The 17,600-nt window shown below is 39.2% G+C and overlaps 1 non-coding gene across 1 annotated transcript; it reads right to left on the minus strand.

Moving 5' to 3' along the window:
- Nucleotides 1–7,576: 7,576 nt before the first annotated feature.
- LOC112761249 (small nucleolar RNA R71) lies at nucleotides 7,577–7,683 on the minus strand. Its single transcript, XR_003181653.1, has one exon. It is a non-coding gene; the product is annotated as a small nucleolar RNA R71 (small nucleolar RNA).
- Between the last annotated feature and the right edge of the window lie 9,917 nt (nucleotides 7,684–17,600).

The following is a 17,600-nucleotide window of genomic DNA, read 5'->3' on the forward strand; positions in this document are numbered from 1 at the left end:
AAAGCCTTGGATGTCCAGCCTTAGCTGTGTCATCCTTTTTGGAGGAAAATACTGATTCAGGAATTTTTCTGTCAGCTGTTTCCATGTTCTTATGCTGGCCTTAGGTTGGTTATTTAACCACCTCTTAGCTTGATCTTTTACAGCAAATGGAAACAGTAATAGTCTGTAGACATCCTGATCTATTTCCTTATCATGTACTGTGTCAGCAATTTGTAAAAATTGTGCCAGAAACTCTGTAGGTTCTTCCTGTGGAAGACCGGAATACTGGCAACTTTGCTGCACCATGATAATGAGCTGAGGATTCAACTCAAAGCTACTAACTCCAATGGAGGGTATGCATATGCTACTCCCATATGAAGCAGTAGAGGGGTTAGAATATGACCCCAGAGTCCTCCTGGACTGTTCATTTCCACTTATGTCCATGATGGATATATGGATATAACTTGGACTGATTTATCTTTTTATTTATTTTATTTTATAAGAAGTAAATACTTAAATAAAATAAAATAACTAAAAAGAATTTGAATTTTGAAATTAAATTTTTTTTTTCATAAAAGAAAATAAAAATTAATTAGTTAAAAAAAGAAATTTTTGAAAAAGAGGGAAGATATTTTCGAAAATTAGAGAGAGAGAGTTAGTTAGGTAGTTTTGAAAAAGTTAAGAAACAAACAAAAAGTTAGTTGGTTAGTTCAAACAAATTTTGAAAAGATAAGAAGTTAGGAAGTTAGAAGAGATATTTTGAAAAGATATTTTTGAATTTAGTGAGGAGAGAGAAAAACAATAAGATAGTACAAGATTTAAAATTTTTAGATCTAATGCTCCTTGTTTTTGAAAATTTTGGAGGGAAAACACCAAGGAACACCAAACTTAAAAATTTTAAGATCAAGACACAAGGAAAACTCAAGAACACTTTGAAGACTCACAAGAACACAAGAACATGAAGAAAGAACACCAAACTTAAAATTTTTAGAAAACCAAACCAAAATTTTCGAAAACTAAAGGGAAATCAACAAGAAAACACCAAACTTAAAGTTTGGAACAAGATTTAATAGAAAAAATATTATTTATGAAAAAGAAGGTTTTGAAAAGAATATAAAAGACTCTAACCCAATTACCAAGAACACAGATTAACGCTCTAGCCAAATGAGTTATGAAAATTTTCGAAAATTTTAAGAAAGATTATTTTTGAAAACACCAAACTTAAAGTTTGGCACAGGATTTAACAGAAAAATTATTTTTGAAAAAGGTTTTAAAAAATATGATAGCCAATTACCATGAACATAAACACCACGTTCTAATTAACTGAGCTATAAATTTAAAGTGTTTTAACAAGGGATAAATAATAAAAGACTCTAAACCAAAAAGAGAAAATTTTTCCTAATCTAAGCAACAAAATAAACCGTTAGTTGTCCAAACACGAACAATCCCCGGCAACGGCGCTAAAAACTTGGTGCACGAATTGTGAATCACACTTTTCACAACGCGTGCCACTAACCAGCAAGTGCACTGGGTCGTCCAAGTAATACCTTACGTGAGTAAGGGTCGAATCCCACGGAGATTGTTGGTTTGAAGCAATCTATGGTTATCTTGTAAATCTTAGTCAGGAAGTCAATTATGTTTATCAGTTGAATTGTGAATAACCAAGAGAACATAAATTAAAGATTACTTGTTGTGCAGTAATGGAGAATATGTTGGAGTTTTGGAGATGCTTTGTCTTCTGAATCTCTGCTTTCCTCTGTCTTCTGATTCACGCACGCACGCCCTCCTATGGCAAGCTGTGTGTTGGTGGATCACCGTTGTCAATGGCTAACTTCCGTCCTCCCAGTGAAAACTACGCTCACGCGCTCTGTCACAGCACGGCTAATCACTGGTTGGTTCTCGATCCGGTTGGAATAGGATTTACTATCCTTTTGCGTCTGTCACTAACGCCCAGCCTTCAAGAGTTTGAAGCTCGTCACAGTCATTCAATCCTTGAATCCTACTCGGAATACCACAGACAAGGTTTAGACTTTCCGGATTCTCATGAATGCTGCCATCAGTTCTAGCTTATACCACGGAGATTCTGATTAAGGAATCTAAGAGATACTCATTCAATCGTATATAGAACGGAGGTGGTTGTCAGGCACACGTGCATGATTTGAGGAAGGTGATGAGTGTCACAGCTCATCACCTCCATCACAGTTAAGCGCGAATGAACATCTTAGATAGGAACAAGCGTGTTTGAATGGAAAACAGAAATACTTGCATTAATTCATCGAGACACAGCAGAGCTCCTCACCCCCAACAATGGGGTTTAGAGACTCATGCCGTCAGAGAATACAAAGTTTAGATCTGAAAATGTCATGAGATACAAAATAAATCTCTAAAAGTTGTTTAAATACTAAACTAGTAGCCTAGGTTTACAAAAATTGGATAAACTATGATGGATGATGGAGAGATCCACTTCTGGGGCCCACTTGGTGTGTGCTGGGGCCCACTTGGTGTGTGCTGGGGCTGAGACTTAAGCAATTCACGTGCAGAGGCCATTTGTGGAGTTGAACGCCAGTTTTTATGCCAGTTTGGGCGTTCAACTCCAGCTTTTGATCCTTTTCTGGCGCTGGACGCCAGAATTGGGCAGAGGACTGGCGTTGAACGCCAGTTTACGTCGTCTATCCTTGTGCAAAGTATGGACTATTATATATTTCTGCAAAGCATGCCATTTTGAGTTCTGTAGCTCCAGAAAATCCGCTTTGAGTGCAGGGTGGTCAGAATCTAACAGCATCAGCAGTCCTTTTTCAGCCTGAATCAGATTTTTGCTCAGCTCCTTCAATTTCAGCCAGAAAAATACCTGAAATTACAGAAAAACACACAACTCATAGTAAAGTCCAGAAATAGGAATTTTTCCTAAAAACTACTAGAAATAGACTAAAAACTAACTAAAACATACTCTAAACTATATGAAATTATCCCCAAAAAGTGTATAAAATATCTGCTCATCACCCAACAAGCAAGTTTACTCAAGCTAACAACAGAAGAAAGCTTGCTGGGGAGAGGCACTCAAAACAAGGGGCATTAACTGGCTCCTCTTTCCTCTTGAGGTCATTCCTCTTAACAAACTGGAAGAAGAGGAAGAAATTCATGAACAACATGTCAAGCTAATGACATTAAAAGAGCGCTTGTTGGAAGGCAACCCAACCGTAAGTAACATTTTTCTTTCCTTGCTTAGTTTACTTTCAATAATTTGACATATGATTGCATTCTAAGTTTTGTGTTGCCATGCAACAATTTGATTTTCAATCTTTACTGGGCACTTGTAACATTCTAAATTGAGAGTGTCACACTAAGTTTGGTGTTGCCACTTATCTTTCATGCAAGGTACCAAGCACACCACTTATTAATGCAATCAAAATGTCTCTGTTGTATCTCTTGTGCCTTTATTGTGATCCTTAATCTTGCTTGCTGAAACACATGTATACTCACACTTCATTCTAAGACATTCATGATCCATCATAAACCCCATCACCACTATTTTACTTGTTTCTTGAGGATAAGCAATCATTCTAAGTTTGGTATGGGGAGGGGAAGAATAAGAGGAAAAGGACAACAACAATGAAGATGAACTACAAGGTGGTAAAGTTCCTTTTTTTTCTTACTTATTTCCAGCACTTTAATTTCATGATTGTCTTCTATTTTCTTTGTATGCATGTGTGATTACTCCTTGTGAATAAGCATAATTTGATATTTTATTTATAACATGTTGATCTAATATCATGATTATCATCTTGAATTTTGCTTGCACCCATTACACTTAAATTGCAAATTATTCTTCTAAAAGGAAAATATTGAAGATTTTTATAAATCTTGGGGCAAGCAAAAGATTAAGAGGAGTGGAGGTTCTGATTGTATGATTGTGTATTGAGGTTGCATATTTGTGAAAACTTGCATGGGAGCTCATAGACAGGAAATGAAGTTTAGAGAAGCATTATGGAATTTTTCAAACATCTATTGATCCAAGAAGCAGTAACAAAAGAAAACAAAAGAAAAAGAAAACCAAAGAACAAGCCCAAGGCTCTGAGCATCAATTACTAGGAAGAAAAAAGAAAGAAACAAGAACTCAAAGAGTTATTGTCCTAGTTAAATGCTTATGGTAGATTTGTATCAAAGAGAGAGGCTTGAGCAAGTAAATCCTAAGGGGCGCTTCAACACCTAATACCTTAGACCAACTGATGCCAGGGCATCATGGCTAGTTTTACTAGCCATTTTTTGTATTCTTTAGGTTGGCTTCATGCATTTTCTTAGGAAATAAGCAAGTATTTGGTTGAAAATGCATTCACACCATGATTCAAACAAACATTGTGAATTTTGAATGATTTTATGAGAATTATGCATGAATTGAATGATAAAATGGATGATGCATGATCCCATGATTAAGAGCAAGACTTTGATGCACTTTGTTCGATTGATTTCAGGTAACAAGAAGTAGAGAAGAGCCACGTTAGTGGCTACGTTAGTGCCACTAACGTGGCCATTAACGTGGAAGAAAAGAGAAGCCCCAACATTAGTGAGAAAGTTAGTGGCATTAACTTTGAAGAAGGAGAGCATGGAACGTTAGTGGTAAAAGTAAACACCGCTAACGTTAGCGACGGGCAAGAAGACCCACGTTAGTCTCCACGTTAGTTACATTAACGTGAGAACTAACGTGGAAGGAAAGGGAAACGCCAACGTTAGTGGAAAAGTGAATGCCACTAACGTTTGCGAAGGCTAGAACACCCACGTTAGCTTCCACGTTAGTTACATTAACGTGGGAACTAACGTGGAAGGAAAGGAAAATGCCAACGTTAGTGGAAAAGGTGAACGCCACTAATGTTTGCGAAGCAAAGAAGGACCCACATTAATCGCCACGTTAGTTACACTAACGTGGACATTAACGTAGGCAAAAATCTCACCCGGCAGCCTGACCATGCCTTCTTCAAACAAGAATAACTTGAGCCACAACGCTCCAAATGAGGTGATTCTAGTGGCATTGGAAAGTAGGATTCCAGAGCTTTCCAAGAATATATGGCACTAAATGGTGGACACTAAATTTGAGGGAGAAAACCTGCCCCGAAAGTGCAAAGATGAACATGGTATCAACCTGTAGTAAGGCCAGCTGACCTCTTCACCTTCCAAGATATGTAACTCGAGCTGTAGAGCTCCAAATGATGCGCTTCCAAAGGCGTTGGAAAGTAGACATCCAGAGATTTCCAAAAATATATAATAGTATGGGATGGACAGTAAGTTTGAACTTCAGAAACTGGAAATATTCATCCCCTGATCGCTAACGTTATTGTGACTCACTTTATTTACAGAGCTCCAATTGAGGTGATTCCAGTTGCGTTAGAAAGCCGAAATTCAGAGCTTTCCAACAATATATAATACTTTATAGTGGGCATGAAATTGGAGCACAAACCAGAGGCATCTTTTAAGCCCCAAAACACCAACTGGGTAGCAAGTGTGACGTTAGCCACACTAACTTTAGCACTAACGCCACACTTGTAGCATTAGTATGGCTAATGGCAGCAATATCACCAAGTCACCCTGGACTTGAATTTGATTCACCTCTCTCTCAAGTCCACTTCAAAGCTCAAGCAAGCAACCCCACAAGTGTCAAGCAATCAAGGCCACAAGAAGCATCTAGAATAGAATTTTTCATTTCATTGTAATTTGCTTTTAATTTTATTTTGTAATTTAGGAGAGACTATATAAAGGCCTTAGTTTTTACATTCAAGGGGGACTGACATTCGAGAATTGGGGGATTGAAGAGGGGTCTTCGGACTCCCTCCCCTCACACACTTTTCCTTCTCTTTCTTTTCTTTGTACTTTTCATTTATGAATTTTGAAGTTTCAATTTTAGTTTTAATCTTCATCTTTACTTTTCTGCACCTTCTTTCTTTTCTATTTTGGTAGAGCAATGATCAACTAACTCTTTTCATTGGGTTAAAGAGCTCTATTGTGATTCAACGGATCAATTGTAGTTCTAATTTTTCTTCTTCTTTCTTTTCTATTGATTTTACTAGAGAGCTTTCGATCTTCATCCAATTGGGTAATTGTCTCAGAAGAGAAATTGCTCATACTTGGATTTTCTCTGAACCTTAGAAGAGGAATGAGGAAATCATGCTAGAAATGCTCTCTCACATTGGATTAGATTGGGGGTTGGATGGATATTGTGACATTTAATCTTACCAATACTTTGATCTATAAATGTGTGTGGTATAATCAGTGACCAAACTTCATCTCTTCCCATGAGCAATTAAATCAAGGAATTGGGAAATTGTTCAAGCTTGGAGAGATTGGATTGCCAAGGAATTGGGATCCAATCACTTAAGATTGCCGAGGAGATCAATGAATGCATTGATTAAGGAAGAGATGAGAATGAACTTGATCCGGAGGATTGCAATATCTCTTGATCCCAATGTTCATTTTATTTTTAGTTCTTACATTTACTTTTCTTGCCATTTTAATTTTCTGCACTTTATTGCTTTTCCTTTTTTTTCTATCAATTTACAATTCCTCCTGCTCATCATCCAAATCTGAACCGTCTGACTAGGATAATCAATCAACTATTGATTGCTTAATTCGTCAATCTCTGTGGGATTCGACCTCACTCTTTTGTGAGTTATTACTTGACGACAATTCGGTATACTTGTCGAAGGGAGATTTGTTGAGAGACAAGTTTCCATGCATCAAGTTTATGGCGCCGTTGCCTGGGATTGATTTTGTATCAACAATGATTAAATTGGTGGATAACTAGATTGAGCATTTATTTTTATTTTGTTTGATTTAAGTTCATTTGAGTAATTTACTTTCTGTTTAGCTATTTTCTTCCCTTTCCCCTACCCATTTTCTTAGTTGTTTACAATTCAGTCACTAACCTACTAACTGTTTGATATATTGCATCACTCACACTAACAGCATTTCTGTAGAAATTACTGTCTGCATCTATCTTTCTTGCTTTTGCTTTGTTGGTTGTATGACAGGTAGAAGAAGCGGGGCTTCAACTTCCTTTGATTCTGAACCTGAGAGGACCTTCCTTAGATTAAGGAGGGAAGCAAGAGGAAAGAGAGTAGTTGGTGCTGAAGAAGAGGAAGAGTACTTTGAACCAGACATAGAGTAGAATATGGAGAACCATCATAAAGAAGAGGCTCACAACCCTGGCAGAGAAGGTCCAGAGCATCAGGCTGGACAAGAGAGAAGAGTTCTGGGTTCTTACATCAACCCAAACCCAGGAAACTGTGGAAGTAGCATCCAAAGGCCAACCATACATGCCAACAACTTTGAACTAAAGCCACAGCTCATCACCCTTGTTCAGAACAATTGTTCATTCGGAGGAAGTGTCCAAGAAGACCCCAATCAACATCTAACCACCTTCCTGGGGATATGCGATACTGTGAAGTCTAATGGTGTTCATCCTGACACCTATAGACTACTCCTGTTTCCCTTCTCACTCAAGGACAAAGCATCTAAATGGCTGGAATCCTTTCCAAAGGAGAGTTTAACAACCTGGGAAGATGTGGTGAACAAGTTCTTGGCAAGATTCTATCCTCCTCAATGGATCAACAGGTTGAGAGCTGAGGTGCAAATATTCAGGCAACAGGATGGTGAGACTCTATATGAAGCATGGGAGAGGTTTAAAGACATGACAAGAAGATGCCCACCAGATATGTTCAATGAATGGGTGCAGTTGCACATTTTCTATGAAGGCCTTTCGTATGAATCAAAGAAGGCAGTAGACCACTCATCCGGGGGATCTCTGAACAAAAAGAAGACCATTGAAGAAGCCATAGATGTCATTGAGACTGTAGCAGAGAATGACTACTTCTATACTTCTGAAAGAGGCAATACTAGAGGAGTGATGGAGCTGAATAATGTGGATGCACTGCTAGCTCAAAATAAGATGATTACCAAGCAATTAGTTGACCTCACCAAGAAGATGGAAAGGAATCAAGTAGCAGCAATCACCACTTCCGCAGCAACCTAAGAAGGAGTGAATGAAGAAGCAGAGGGTGATCAGGAACAAGCCAACTACATTGGGAGTTCACCTAGGCAGAACCATGACCCATACTCCAAAACATATAATCCTGGTTGGAGAAACCACCCAAACTTTGGGTGGAGAAATCAACAAGACCAAGGCCAAGATCAGAGACGCCACAACCCCAACAACAATGCAACTCACCAACACTCCACACAGAGGTCATACCAACACCCACCCAACAACACTTCTCAATATCCATACCAAAGTCAAAATGGCCCTTCTCATCCTTCCAATCTCAACTCTCCATCATCGGAAAAAAGACTATCAAGGATTGAGACTCTACTTGAAGGCATATGCAAGGAGATTCAAGATAACAAGGTGTTCAAAGAGGAGGTACAATCCAATATCAAGAATCAGGGAGACACCATTAAGGGGCTGGAAAATCAAGTGGGATACCTATTTGAGAAGATTCCCAAACCTACTGATAGCTTCCCAAGTGACAGAGAGAAAAATCTGAGAGGTGAAGCAAAGAAATTCAGATGGGAAGATTGTAAGATGGTTACTATAAGTGATAAGGAGACTGAGGAAGAGCTGAACAAACCATCAGAACAACCTGAAGATACATTAGCAGGAAAGCAGGAAGAGAATCACCAAGAAACCACAATTACACAGAAGGAGCTGCTGAGACTCTATGCACCCTTTCCCCAATTACTCAATGGTGGTGTAGAGAAGAGAATATACTCAGAGTTTCTTGACATATTTGCATATATCCATATAAACATACCATTCTTCAAGGCCCTCCAACAAATGCTCTCATACATTAAGTTCATGAAGGAGCTGCTGACCAGAAAAAGCTCACTCAAGGGAGGACAAACCATAGTGATGAATAAGGAGTGCAGTGCTCTCATTCAACCAGAGCTGCCTACAAAAAGGAAGGACCCAGGGAGCTTTCACATCCCCTGTGTCATAGGAGAAACAATGTTTGATAAAGGACTCTGTGATCTGGGAGCCAGCATCAACTTAATGCCTTTATCCCTTATGAAGAGGCTGCAAATCAATGAGCTGATGCCCACAAACATAGTAATCAGGCTGGCGGACAAAACTCAAAAACAAGCAATAGGAATGGTTGAAAACGTGCTGGTGAAGGTTGGGAACTACTTCCTTCCCACAGACTTTGTCATACTGGAAATGGAAGAAAGTCATCTTCACCCAATCATATTGGAAAGACCATTCTTAGCTACAGCCAGAGTGCTCATAGATGTGGAGCGAGGAGAGCTAATACTGAGGGTATATGATGAACAACTCACCTTCAATGTCTTCAAACCCTCACAAGAAACAAGTCAGGAAGGCAAGGAATTAAGGACAGAGCATGAAAGAGCGATGGTGGGAGAAACACGCATTGAGGCACAAGCTGTACACTCAGGAATTCCTTTGGGTGATGAACAAAATAATCAGCAGCTGTCACAGCTAAAGGAAACTCAAGTGGAGCCAAAACCACCAGAATCATATGGGACCAGCAACCAAATCCCACTAAGAAAAGAGACCACAAAGAGCAGGATAACAGCAAGAGAAACAAAAAGAAGATACCAAGGAAATAGAGGAACAAAAAGATCCCTACAGAAGATTTCTCTCCAGGGGATAAAGTGATCTCAGCTTACTTCCTAGATATCCCACCTCATCTCCCCACCATCCCATCTCAATTACCTAAGGTTTTCACCATCAACAAAGTTCTCTCCCTAGAAAATGTAGAGATCATTAATGAAGCCAATGGAGACAGGTTTACTGTAAGGGGGAAGATTTGAAGCATTACCAACCACCCTGACAAAGGAAGAACGTCAAGCTAGTGACACTAAAGAAGCGCTTCATGGGAGGCAACCCATGTTTTACATGCTTTTAAAGTAGTTAATAAAGCAAGGTTCATGGATCGCAAATCAACTTTGACATATCCTTGAATAAATCCTTTTATGCAACATATAGTGAAGAACAAGTTTGGTGTTCAAGGCACACTAAGAGGACATGAATGTAGCTCATAGCATGTCACTCTTAGCACCTTGAACAAATCATCTTACACCACATTGCCACAAACTGCGTTTGATGTCACAAAGGTTGCATACATGGAAATTTAATTAGTCAGTTGGTTTGCATTTGTGAATAGCACTTAGTAGTTGACAACAACAATTTTAAAAAAGTAGTTACTCTTTCTTGTCTTTTAAATTTTGCCGCCACTTTCCACAAGTTTTATTTTAATCACATTTCTTTTATTTTGAAGGAGAATTGATGGGGCAATTGAAGGGTTCGGCCACCACAAAAAGAGAAGATTATACACGTGTCTCCAGGGGGATTGCATTGGAAATTGTTGCCATGCAACATTGGAAGGAAACAAGCTTGGAAACTGAACCAACCCCATCATAAAGTTGATGATCCTTGTGCTCATCCAATGCAAAACCCCATCCGTCCATCACACAACCACCCCATAAATCCACACCTTTCGTTTACTCATCATTTTCCTATATAAGTGATTTCTAGTCCGTACTTCCCTTCACATTCCAGCAACCACTTCTTCAAACTTCTCACTCTCGAAGTACAATTCTTCAAGCTACATCCTATCCAAACCTAACCAAATTCTGCCACTTATCCACAACACCTCAACATTTTCAAACATCAACTTTTACTCATGGCATCATCAAGCTCTAAAAGAAGAAAGGGGAAGGAGCCTATGGAGCAACGACCCTTTGATGAAAAGAAGTTTAGAACTTTTTACCATGCACTTCAATTTGGATGGATGGCTGATAAGGAGATCATATATGAGCTAGGCTTTCATGTTAAGAAAACTGAGTGCCCCGAAATCACAGAGAAGGTAGAAAAGAGAAGATGGGAGCTCCTCACCGATCCAGTCACCGCGAGGATAAATGCAATGCTCGTAAGAGAGTTTTACGCAAACACAGTGAGGTATGATAGGAAAAAGGAATCTTTTATAAGCTTTGTGAGAGGAGTAACTGTGGATTTTAGTCCCATGAGTATCATGAGGGTGTTAAAGCTACGAACCATACCATTCGAGGAAGAAAGCTATCAATCCCGAATAGATGGTAGTCCTAATTATGACCAAATTGTGAAAGATATTTGCGTACAAGGAGCGGATTGGGTGAGAGATCCCAATGGGAAGCCCAAATTCATAAAAAGAGGTGATCTCACCCCTGAAGCAAAGGGGTGGTTCGAAATTGTAAGGAGATCCATCCTCCCTACCAGAAACAATTCAGAGGTGAATCTTAAGAGAGCAACAATGCTGCAATGTATACTTAAGGGGGGAGAGATCAAGGTGCATGAACTCATAGCCCAAGGCATTAGGAAGATGGCTGAGAAAAATGATTCTGGGGGAAGGTTAGGCTATCCCAGCACCATTTTCCGCCTGTGTGACAAGGCAGGGGTGGTGTTCGAAGATGAAAACCCCTAATGGATAAAAGTTGGTATCCCAATTACTGTCCGGCGTATGCATGCTGTTGCATCTCCCCTACCCCAACGAAGGATAAGAAAGAGGCCAGTGCACCAAGTGGTAGAAGGATAGAACCTAGAGGAGCAAGCCCCTTTGGACATGCACCAACTACAGGAAGCCATTGATGGCTTATCTAGACAATAATTGGAAAAAGTAAGGGATGTGGGAGTGCAAGCACTTAAGAAAAACACAAGGAGGACAAACAGCAAGGAAAGCATGAGCACCCCCAAGAGTAAAAGGTGGTGGAGTTCCCTCATTGTTCCATCTTTCTTTTTCAAGTTTTTTTTTAAATAAGGAAAATCATGTATGAAATAGAACATGCTTCCATAGTAGCTTAGGAATTTTCAATTCTGTCTTTAAGTTTGCTTTTGCCTAGGTCTATGCATGCTAGTCAAATTGCCTGCCTTTATTTTCATCTTGCTTATTGTATGCTTGTCCTTTTAAGTCCAATAAAAAGAGATGTTATGAAAAACCAGAGTGATGTTCAAGTTGTGGAGTAGGTCCTTAAATTTGTGGTGTAGTAATCACTTAGCTAAGTTGGTTCACCAACAAGGTGGGAAGGCAACTATCTGTCTTAAATCATATGCTTGAAACACACCCCATGAGACTAGCTAAATAATAAGATCCTAATAAGAAAAAGGAAAAGAACAATAAGAGTTGAAAAAGAAAGAAAAGTTAATAAAGAATAAGGCTAGGCACCAAGGGCTTGAATCTTGAGGGATGTGTCTGTGGTGCTCTTGTACCAAGGATCTGCTTGGATGAATAAGTTCTTAGGAGTGCTTCAGCACTTGGTAACTTGGGTTAACTAACCCGGGATTATCAACTGAAAATCCACTATCAAGAGCAACCTTGCTACAGAACATTTAGTAACCCAAAGAGGTGCTGGACACCAAGACCTCAAGGAAAGAAAATAACAAACCATGTGCCTGTGGTGTGCATGTATGGGCGAGAGAGACTTGAGGGAGTAAGTCCTTAGGGGTGTTTCAACACCTAGCACCTTGAACTAACTGGTTCGGGAGTGTTGGCTGAAAGCTTATCTTAAAGAGTCGCCCCCTCACAGAACACTTAGCCTAAGGAAGAAATAAACCTTGGAAAGACAAAGGGATCAATAAATAAAAGCTCAAAGGGTGCAATCAAGTGAGTATTCCAAGGCATGATAAAGGTCTGAAAGCCAGTAAAGGAATGAACCTAAGTTGCTATGCATGAAACCCCATAAAACCAAGAACATGACTTCCACAATAATGATTCATTCCTCTTGACATTTCATTCATTATTCTCTTGTTCCAGTACTTCATTAGGGACAAGCAAGCTTTAAGTTTGGTGTTGTGATGCCAGGGCATTTTGGCCGGTTTCACTAACCTTTTCTTTATGATTTTAAGGTAGTTTCATGCATTTTCTTAGGAAATAAGCAAGTTTTGGATAAATAATCACTTACATCTTGATTCAAGCAAACATTGTGAATTTTACATGATTTCATGAGAATTATGCATGAATTAAAGGACAAATTGAATGATGCATGTCTCATAACTTGGATAAGAGCTTTGATGCACTTTATTGCTTGATTTCAGGATAAAGGAAGCAAGGAAGAACCACGTTAGCAGCCACGTTAGTCTAGCTAACGTGACCACTAACGTGGAATGAAGGCTAGCTTGCAACGTTAATGAGAAAAGTGATTGCCAATAACGCCTTCATGAGCCATCATAGCCCACGTTAGTTTTCACGTTAACTATGTTAACGTGGAAGCTAATGTGGAAGAGAAGTAGAACTCCAACGTTAGTGGTAAAAGTAAGTGCCACTAACATTCCAAAAGGGGCAATTGGCCACGTTAAGAGCCACGTTAACTTAGTTAACGTGAGCTCTAATATGGAAGAAGAAGATGATGCCAACGTTAGTGACACTCACCTTTGTCACTAACGTTAGACTAAGCCCATATTGACTACGTTAAAAGCCACGTTAACCTAGTTAATATGGACTCTAACATGGAGGGAGCAAGAATCACCAACGTTAGTGACACTCACCTTTGTCACTAATGTTGGATTGAGCCACTATGAGCTACGTTAGTTGCCACATTAATTACATTAACGTAAAAGCTAACGTGGAGAAGAGGGATGATGAGCCAACGTTGGTGACACTCACCTTTGTCACAACGTTGGAGATGGCTATCAATACCACGTTAGAAGTCACGTTAACTTAGTTAACGTGAACTCTAACATGGGAAGTAGGGGCGTTCTGAAGCGTTAGTGACAAAGGTAAGTGTCACTAACGCTCTCGAAGATTTGGCAAGCCTACGTTAAAAGCCACGTTAACTATTCTAACGTAAACTCTAATGTAGGGAGAAAGGGGTACTCTCAACGTAATTGAAAAAGGTAAACCCCAGTAACATTTGCGAAGAGCCAAGGGTCAACGTTAGTGGTCACGTTAGTGCCACTAACGTTGAAGTTAATGTGGACCACTTTGGGTTAGGAACGTTAGTGAAAAAGGTGATTGTCACTAACGTTCTCAACCCCACATTTTTACTTAACATTAACACCACTAACGCCCTAAGCTAAAGTCCCTGCCTACTTCACACTTTCTCTGCTAGTAAAGCTAAGCCCACTGAAGAAGATAACTGCTTCAACTCAAGATCCAAAGGCCCATATCCAAGACTTGAAGAGCCAACTAGAAGATCAGAAGAGTAGTATAAATAGGGAGAGCTTTGAACTAGAAAAAGGAGCTTTTGGCATTATTAGAATTACTCTCTGTATTTTACTTTCTCTGCACTTCTAGTTTAACTTTCAGAATGTACTCTCCATCTTTGCTTTCCATTCCCAGAGCTATGAACAACTAAACCCCTTTTATTGGGTTAGGGAGCTCTGTTGTAATTTGATGGATCAATAATAGTTTTCATAATCCTTCTTCTTTTTTTTCTCTTGATTTTACTATAAAGCTTTCAATCTTCATCCAATTGAGTAGTTATCTTGGAAAAGAAGCTATTCATACTTGGATCTCCTCTGAACCTTGGAAAAGGGATGAAGAGATCATGCTAGAAATGTTTTCTCATGTTGGACCAAATTGGGGTTTGGGCGGATATGGTGACATATAATTCTCCCAATACTTTGATTTGGAAATACATGTGGTATAATCAGTGACCACGCTTCATCTCTTCTCATGAGCAATTAGACCAAAGAATTGGCTATTGATCTGATTTGAGAGATTGAATTACCAAGGAATTGGAATTCAATCACTTAAGATTGCCAAGGAGATCAATGAATGCATTGATTGAGGAAGAGATTAAAATGAACTTGATCCGGAGAATGCAACATCTCCTAAGCCCAATGAATTCCCCATTTCTGATCTTACCCATTCTCTTTACTTATTGCTATTTACTTTCATGCTAAACTTCCCTTCCCCATTTAAGATTCTGCAATTTACTTCCCGTCATTTATTTTCTGCTATTTACTTTCCAGCCATTTAATTTCCTGCAATTCTCAACTCACTTTCTACTTAGCTCAACTAGAACATTCTTCCAATTAAAGTTGCTTGACCAATCAATCCCTGTGGGATTCGACGTCACTCTACTGTGAGTTTTTACTTGACGACAATTCGGTATACTTGCCGAAGGAAATTTGTTGAGAGACAAGTTTCCGTGCATCAAGTTTATTTCATAAACTTGATGCATGGAAACCTGTCTCTCAACAAATCTCCCTTCGGCAAGTATACCGAATTTTCGTCAAGTAATAACTCACAAAAGAGTGAGGTCGAATCCCACAGAGATTAACGGATTAAGCAATCAATAGTTGATTGATTATCCTAGTCAGACGGTTCAGATTTGGATGATGAGTAGGAGGAATTGTAAATTGATAGAAAAGAAAGGAAAAGCAATAACGTGCAGAAAAGTAAAATGGCAAGAAAAGTAAATGTAAGAACTAAAAATAAAATGAACATTGGGATCAAGAGATATTGCAATCCTCCGGATCAATTTCATTCTCATCTCTTCCTCAATCAATGCATTCATTGATCTCCTTGGCAATCTTAAGTGATTAGATCCCAATTCCTTGGCAATCCAATCTCTCTAAGCTTGAACAATTTCCCAATTCCTTGATTTAATTGCTCATGGGAAGAGATGGAGTTTGGTCACTGATTATACCACACACATTCATAGATCAAAGTATTGGTAAGATTAAATGTCCCAATATCCATCCAACCCCCAATCTAATCCAATGTGAGAGAGAATTTCTAGCATGATTTCCTCATTCCTCTTCCAAGGTTCAAAGGAAATCCAAGTATGAGCAATTTCTCTTCCGAGACAATTACCCAAATGGATGAAGATCGAAAGCTCTCTAGTAAAATCAAGAGAAAAGAAAGAAAAAGAAGAATAAGAACTACAATTGATCCATTGAATCACAATAGAGCTCTTTAACCCAATGAAAAGAGTTAGTTGATCATTGCTCTACCAAAATAGAAAAGAAAGAAAGAACAGAAAAGTAAACATGAAGATTAAAACTAAAATTGAAACTTCAAAATTCATAAATGAAAAGTACAAAGAAAAGAAAGAGAAGGAAAAGTGTGCGAGGGGAGGGAGTCTGAAGACCACTTTTCAATCCCCCAATTCCTGAATGTCAGTCCCCCTTGAATGTAAAAACTAAGGCCTTTATATAGGCTCTCCTAAATTAAAAAATGAAATTAAAAGCAAATTACAATGAAATGAAAAATTCTATTCTAGATGTTTCTTGTGGCCTTGATTGGTTGACACTTGTGGGCTTGCTTGCTTGAGCTTTGAAGTGGACTTGAGAGAGAGGTGAATCAAATTCAGGTCCAGGGTGACTTGGCGTTATTGCTGCCATTAGCCATACTAACGCTACAAGTGTGGCGTTAGTGCTAAAGTTAGTATGGCTAATGTCACACTTGCTACCCAGTTGGTGTTTTGGGGCTTAAAAGATGCCTCTGGTTTGTGCTCCAATTTCATGCCCACTATAAAGTATTGTATATCGTTGGAAGGCTCTGAATGTCAGCTTTCTAACGCAACTGAAATCACCTCAATTGGACCTTTGTAACTCAAGTTATGCTCCTTTAAAGTGGACAAGGTCGCTAGAATAGTCGCTAGCGTTACTGGAAAACATGAGTCACAGTAACGTTAGCGATCAGGGGATGAATATTGCCAGGTTCTGATGTTCAAACTTACTGTCCAACCCATACTATTATATATTGTTGGAAGGCTCTGGATGTCTACTTTCCAACGCCTTTGAAAGCACATCATTTGAAGTTCTACAGCTCGAGTTACATTTCTTGGAAGGTGAAGAGGTCAGCTGGCCTTACTACAGGTTGATACCATGTTCATCTTTGCACTTTCGGGGCAGGTTTTCTCCCTCAAATTTAGTGTCCACCATTTAGTGCCATATATGCTTGGAAAGCTCTGGAATCCTACTTTCCAATACCACTAGAATCACCTCATTTGAACCATTGTGGCTCAAGTGATTCTTGTTTGAAGAAGGCATGGTCAGGCTGCCGGGTGAGATTTTTGCCTATGTTAATGTCCATGTTAGTGTAACTAACATGGCCATTAACGTGGGTCCTTCTTTGCTTCACAAATGTTAGTGGCGTTCACCTTTTCTACTAACGTTGGTGTTTCCCTTTCCTTCCACGTTAGTTCCCACGTTAATGTAACTAACGTGGAAGCTAACGTGGGTGTTCTAGCCTTCGCAAACGTTAGTGGCATTCACTTTTTCCACTAACGTTGGCATTTCCCTTTCCTTCTACTTTAGTTCCCACGTTAATGTAACTAACATGGAGACTAACGTGGGTCTTCTTGCCCGTCGCTAACGTTAGTGGTGTTTACTTTTACCACTAACGTTCCATGCTCTCCTTCTTCAAAGTTGATGCCACTAACTTTCTCACTAACGTTGGGGCTTCTCTTTTCTTTAACGTTAATGGCCATGTTAGTGGCACTAACGTAGCCACTAACGTGGCTCTTCTCTGCTTCTTGTTACCTGAAATCAATCAAACAAAGTGCATCAAAGTCTTGCTCTTAATCATGGGATCATGCATCATCCATTTTATCATTCAATTCATGCATAATTCTCATGAAATCATTCAAAATTCACAATGTTTGCTTGAATCATGGTGTGAATGCATTTTCAACCA

Source organism: Arachis hypogaea, chromosome 16 (genome assembly GCF_003086295.3).
Source record: "Arachis hypogaea cultivar Tifrunner chromosome 16, arahy.Tifrunner.gnm2.J5K5, whole genome shotgun sequence".
In the NCBI taxonomy this organism is placed as follows: domain Eukaryota; kingdom Viridiplantae; phylum Streptophyta; class Magnoliopsida; order Fabales; family Fabaceae; genus Arachis; species Arachis hypogaea.